This window comes from Poromitra crassiceps (assembly GCF_964638095.1).
Source record: "Poromitra crassiceps genome assembly, chromosome: 4".
Lineage (NCBI taxonomy): Eukaryota > Metazoa > Chordata > Actinopteri > Beryciformes > Melamphaidae > Poromitra > Poromitra crassiceps.
In genome coordinates, this window is record NC_139626.1 from 6,896,168 (window position 1) to 6,903,474 (window position 7,307).

The following is a 7,307-nucleotide window of genomic DNA, read 5'->3' on the forward strand; positions in this document are numbered from 1 at the left end:
AGGGAGATATTTCCCTTAAATGGACATGATTTAGCTGGAGGTCTGCATCGTTAGCAGTATAACACACACGCTCCAGCAGCTGTCTCAGTGTACGACAAGTCAGGATGAACGGCTAAGTGAGACGTCAACATCCCCAATGCGGTTCTAGATTTCCCTGCTGCACAGTGTGAGAAAACGAACGGGGCGCTGAAAGCCAAAGAAAGAAGAGAAGGGTAGACTAGGTAGTGTCAGCATCCCTAAATACATTTATTTATTTATTTGAAGGCTTGCGACTGTAAACGCAAGTATGCATACATGTTTTGCATTTGCAAAGACTAGACGCATATTTTTGTAAGTGTGTGTGTGTGTGTGTGGGCCCCTGGGAGGCGTACGCTCGTACCCGCCCTCTGGGGTATCCCTGCAGACCCCTCCCTTGCGTTGCACCACAGAGAGAGAGAGAGAGAGAGAGAGAGAGAGAGCGAGAGCATGTTGCACCACAGAGAGAGAGAGAGAGAGAGAGAGAGCATGTTGCACCACAGAGAGAGAGAGAGCAGAGGAGGGTCCCTGCTTGACAGCACCAGGGAATGACTCCCTCCCAATGCTATGCAGCGTGTGACATCTGCAAACCATAACACCCCCTTAATGTGATACAAAGAACAGGGCTGCAGCCTTCTCTGCTCCCATAATGAGGCCACGGGATAAGCATCTTCACAGCGAGGGGAGGAGAGAAGGAGCAAGGGCGAGGAGGAAGACGAAGACGCTAGAACGAGAGGCTCCTTGAAGTTCAACCCCAAGTGTCAGCTTTGTTTTACGCCGTTGAATTAATAAGATGTCACTTTTTTTGCTAAACATTTATATTACACCTCACTGCTGCAATCACACTTATGACATACACCATAAGCATCATCACACTGAGCGATTCAATATGTCGCTCGTGATGAATTATCCCAATTGTCGCCTTCAACCAGGAAGTTATTTACCAAAATGATTCCAAACTGTTACTCTTTTGCACAAATAAACAAATAAAGGCGCTCAATCTTTGATGCAATCTGAGTGGAGTTGAGTAGGAGCCTGGAGGGAATCCGCTGCGCTGCGTGATGATGGCACGGCCCCTGGAATTCCAGCGCTCTTTCCCCTCTGTAATTGTTCCAATTGTGTGGGTGCGTGGAGTCATGGCAGTCCTGTGGGTGCGTGGAGTCATGAGTCAGACTGGGGCCGGGGCAGTCCTTAAATAGAGTCTGGCTCCTTCAAGGATCAACTGCATCAGACGCCTAAGCAGCCTGAGGACCTGTCTACTGGTTCACAGCCAAACATTTGAACACGCGGGGACCAGTTGAGCCTGACTGTCTAATCTACTGTAAAACAACTCTGATAAAAATAAAAAATAAATCCTGTGTGTGGACGTGGCTTTAATTTGAGATAATTGGTCAGATAATGTCTTGAATATCTGGAATTATGTCCATTTATATGCCACGGGGAAATTTTAGAGGTGCGACTATTGTTCAAAAGCTGGAGGCACGCTCGGTATCAACTAGCTCGTGGAAAAGTGTGTGACAGAAGAAGGATCACCCAATATCCAGAAGATCTGATGTTGAATTGAAGTCAAGAGTAAGAGGACAAAAAGAGCCTGGAGACCTCAATCTGTTGCAAACTAACCCCGGCGTATATACCGAGAACAGAAAAGCTCGGGGCGAGCCACCAGCCGTCAAAGACAAGGTGATATTCAATCAGACTGAACCTGGGTAAGGTTTGCCGGTCTGACCCAGAGAGGGAGTCGACCAGAGATGTCTTATCTCTGTTAAGCCAGTTGGGGGATCAGTGTCAGAAATGCCGGCAAGCAACAACAAAGCCCCGCTGGCAATCCCCCGATGCAACCCTACCTCAATGGCCGACTTAGCCGAGGAGGAGAAGCTCCACCGAATCTCCTGCTGCTCAAACTTCACTTTGGCTTCCTCTCTGGTTTCCTCCTCTGTTGCCGTTCTTGTTGGACACATGTAATTGCGGTGTACTGTTCCTCTTTTCCTTTTCTGCGGGAACTAGGCAAAGAAAGCCCTGTGGATTCACGGGCATTGAACCCTAATTGGGCTAATGGCGGTGGTCTATCTAAATTACCTCCCTCCATCCATGAGGGGTGCTGTGTTTATGTCTGCTGCCTTGGGTAAACACCCCCCCCCCCCCCCTGTCCTGTCATTTATCGGGCCGCTTGTTTGTTGTAGAATGCAGTTCTGCAGCAGATCTTTATCAGTGTGGCAAACGGACCTGTCTGGCCTTTTTTTTTTCTTTTCCCTCGTGCATTTTTTAAAGACTCTGGCAGCAACCAAAATCCACAAAAACCCTCTAACTATGTAACTTAGGGTCTTATGTGCATAATTATAAGCATCTAAAACTTGCAGACATTAGCTTCAGTACAAAACCTGAATATTGCCATTTTGCTGTTTTTACTGTTTTCTGAGGTTGGGGTTGGAGTGTTGGAGTGGGCAGTACTGAGGGCTCATTATGTTCAAATCCCATCACTTAATAGAAATGTATCAATCGTATAGACGCTCTCAGTTCAGCCAGCAAACAGACAACTCTCCCCGGGAGCGTACCTACTGTATGTTCCCCGGGTTCTATGTTCCCTGCTCGTATGCGTAAAGTCGGCGAGGGGAACATAGGACCCGGGGAACATAGGACCCTTTTTCGGGAGCGGGGAACATAGGACCCGGGGAACATAGGACCCTTTTTCGGGAGCGGGGAACATAGAACCCTTTTTAGCAGGAGCGGGGAACATAGAACCCGGGGAACATAGAACCCGGGGGAACATAGGCATGACCCCCTCTCCCCTACCTGAGACGATGCTCGCGCGTGCACCACTGTGTCATCCGGCTCTTGCCCGCAGTCAGAGACTGTCTGCCATGATGGAGCTACGACGCTCGCCATGCAGGGTCGTGGCTTCGCCAAGCCCGCGTGGCTTGTAAAAAAAAGTTAGCGAGGACGTCGGACTGAGTGGTACGTTCTGAAAATGTATGTTTAATTCCAGCCATAGGGTTTTCTTTACTGTCAAGCAATTTTCAGCAGGCAGGCCTAGTAGCATAGTTAGCCGCTGGCACTAGCGCTACTAGTGTCAACTACTGCTTCAAATTTGTCTGGGTGGTTATAATAACACATTTGTCCGTGGTGTGACAAACTCAAAACAAATATTTATGCTTGGTTTCCAGGGACTTTAACCTCATCTGTTTAACCAGGGAGATCTTTCACCAAAGAGATCATATTTTAAAAGATTTGAAACTCAAATGTGCAGCCACACTCCTAATATAGCACATTTGCTAATTTAAAACATTAATCCCCTGAAGACTTAAAAGTAGTACCGTTAACATCCTCTGCAGAGTTGGTTTTCCCAAGTGCATGCATCTTGGTGTGATTGCATCATCTTTGTTCCACTGAAAACCAAATGACAAAGATGAACTTAATGCACAGTACTACTGGCAGTGGGTATTTGTCTACTCAGATACTGATATCCATTGTACATTTGATGCGATGTTATTACTCTCATGCACAGTGAAATATATGGCATTAAGAAAACAGAGGAAAAGGGCAAAACCGTGTCTAGCAGCTAGTTCCCACCGAACACAAGTGATATTTATAAACCAGCACTCTGAATACTAACCCAAATAACACTTCCGACCCCAGGGAGAATGAAAACAAAACTAGGGGACTAGGGCGCGGTCCCACGTCGGCCATTGTGCCAGCCCCCCCAGGAAACGGTCACCGCTTCTCCCTCATAACATCACTGTTGTTATGGACAGTAGCCAGTGAGCATGGTTAGCTGCACTGACAGACGTGATGTGAAAGCCCGCATCAGCAGAGTTACACTGGGGTCGTCACATCCTCCTGCAGTGCCTGCCGGTGACCTGGGGTGACCCCTGGCTGTCTCCCCCTCCTCTCCCCATCAGGCCCCATAATGTGAACACACACAGCCTCCATGGGTCCTGCTGCGCGGCGGCTCACACCCACATATGGGGGCGTCCCTTTCGGAGGACCGCGCGCTCGTTCCAGCAAATTTGAGAAGAGAAGAAAAGAAAGGACTGTTTTATTTGACTTGGTCTCAGACACATTCCTTGCTCTTTATACGCTCACCAGCACAAACCTACTTCCTCTTCCGCTGCCTCTTTAGATGGATAAACAAAACAATTTAGGGCCACCATCCCTTTGCCCCAAAGAATGTCCCGTCTATCTTCTCGACTGTCCACCTTCAACAGCAGCACAGGCTGGATAATGCACTGAGATGTTGTTCTGCAAGCCGCCACACATCGAGGACAGAGTGAAAGAGGACATTTGAGCGGACGATTCAATTTGTCAGGAGAGGAGAGAGAATGGAGGAGGCCAGCAGCACGGAGGTGTGCGAGGAGGACTCATTCTCAGGCTCTCACGCCCTCCCGTCTTCCTTCCCTCCTTCTCCTCCTTCTCCCTCATTTCCTTGCTCCCCAGTGCCCGGCCGTCCAGCTCTCCAGGTGGAGGGGTCCTGGAGCGAAGGTCTGCCTCGGAACCTACAAGGTCTGCAGGAGAAGGTGATTGAAACCATGTGAGATGAAGCAAGCTCTGGAATCAGCTTTCCATATGAGCTAACCCCAGAAACCTTAGCTGACAAAAATCTGGAGTGGATGAAGAAGTCCCAGTGCCCCGCCCCAGAGCATAAATAAAGACACAAACAAAAAGAAATGCCTATATGTACATGGCTGGAGCAAATTTCGCTTGTATACTAAATGTGCTAGGTGCCAATACACAAACCAGACAGATGTACGATCACACTTCACACAGATGATAACTTGATTATAGGGGAATGTGATCAAAGTGACATTATTTGTCGCACACATGTGCGGCCTAGCTAGCACGACTCTGGGATCAATTACACAGCCTTTGCGCGTTCTCACGACAGCACGCCCTGTTCCCGTGGCGACGCTCCATACCTGGCTTTCCAAAACATGTCCGCCATTGTCGGATGCCGCGTTTGCACCGCAGCCAATGGAAGGAGTGACACATGGCGTTGCGGGTTAGGAATTTGATGGATTTTTGTGGGATTTTTGACAGGTTTCCACGGGACTCCCGACCAATTGAGACGCTGCATGACTTCCCTAAGCCCCGTGTCACATGACTTCTCTAAGCCCCGTGTCACATGACTTCTCTAAGCCCCGTGTCATTATCCAACCTAGGGAAATACATCCCTCAAAAGTATGTCATTGTGCCCGGGCATGTGTGTGTGTGTGTGCCACCGTGAAATGCAGAGGCTTAGAATCTCTCACTCACACTCACACACACACACACACACACACACACACACACACACACACACACACACACGTACACACACACACGTATACACACGCTCTACCCAAACTCCATTGTTTCTTTGTTTTGGGTGTAACTCTGAAACCATGGTGCCGGGCCACACATCGCTTATTCAGTTTCAATTTCAAATGGGAGTCAAACGTACCAATCTGTAACTGTATTATCGCCCTTGTCTACCTCTCTCTGTGCACTTCTCTACTGTAGTCTCTTTCTCATTCTGTCTCTATGTCTCTCTCTCTCTCTCTCACACACACACATACACACACACACACACACACACACACACACACACACAGACGAGAGCGAGCTTCGTTGGAGTCGGCGAGGCACCATGGCAGTTCAGCTAATCACACTCAGGCCACTGTTGCTCAGTGAACTCAACTGTTCCAGTGGCCGGGGCCAAACTCCCATCTCCACCAGCGCCACCTTCCCTCTCCACCCGCGTCATGCAAAACCACCCTGCCATCGATACCAGGGGACGGGCCTGAAGCAGGAAGAACACGCTGGCAGGGTGCGTACTCGGCCACGTGGATTCCCATCCGTACCACAAATTTTTCGCGATGGCGACTCCGACTATATTTGGCCATCTGGCGACTGTAAAATGATAAGAACTGATAGCGTTACAACCAAAGAGAGACCGGTGCCGTCTCGAGCAAGTGATATAGGGGCCCTTTACACGAGGACAGTTTCTGGAAGAAACGACACAATAGCGTTTCCTTCACACCTTTTCCTTCACATCTTCTCCCTGTTTACATGAGCGCTGTTGAATTTTTAAAACGCCGTAATGTACATGCCAGGTCGCTAGGTGGCAGTGTGATCACCTTATTCTTTGCCCCATACAAGGATGCTTCTGCATGACGTAATTTCGTAATCGTCTTTCCGGTTTTAAACGCGGAAGTAGAGTACACTTTCCCCAGTCATTTAGACTTGCCAAAAAGCTTTTTTCAAGTAAAAAAAAAAACCAAACTGTTTTAAAGTTTTAATATTTGTCGGGTGAGAATGTAACATATATGTGACCAGTTTATCAGAATAACGCCTATTGGAAATCTTTAACGAGCAGGGAGGACCAGGAGCGCTGGCTGTGCTGACACCGGTCGTACTAGCTATCTGTCAAACCCTACTGTAGGCTACTGGCAGTGAGAAAACACTGTAACGTTATGAACATGTAACTGAAGTTGGCCGCAGTGTAGCTTAATTCTGAATGTTGCCAAACTTCATTCATACTGACGTTTTATTTGGTTGCCAACTCTGAAAGAGTTTCTGAAATGTGCCGTTCCAAAGCGATTACATGGAGCCCTCAGCGGGAAGCGTCTCAAACAATTCCACTCTGGAGGGTGGTTTTAAAATGTGTCGTTTCCTAAGCGCGAATTCGCCGTCGCCGTCTAAAAGGGAGGCACATAACGATACAATAATTCCCCGTCACCATAGGAAACCGTCCTCGTGTAAAGTGCCCCCTAGTCACTAGACATTCTAGTGCACTCCAAAAGAATGTCAATCTGAACAAGTCAGTTGGTCTATTGAGTCCTAAAATCATGTGAAAATATCTGCCAATTGGGTTAGATAGGCTAGCTTAGCTTGAATGCAGATCAACTTGTGTTGTCATGGTAGCAGTGCGGTAATAATAATAATAATATAATTGTTTCATGTGTTGTCATGGTAGCAGTGCAGTAATAATAATAATAATAATAATAATAATAATAATAATAATATAATTGTTTCATGTGTTGTCATGGTAGCAGTGCAGTGATCTGCCTCATTCTGACTTCAAGATACTGCCACTCATTAGTAGAAACTTCTTGGAACAAAAGACAAGACTGTGAAGAAACAAGTAAAGTTATCTCACCCCTTTGGCAAAATTCTTCTCTTGGAGACTTGGTTTAAGCCAAATCTGATTTGAAGTCTGAATATGAGACTCAGGGACTCATTAAGATGGATTTTTTTTTTTTTTTTTTTTTAGTTATGTCCGAGACCAGCTAGATCCAGCGCCTTTGCTCAGATAGTGG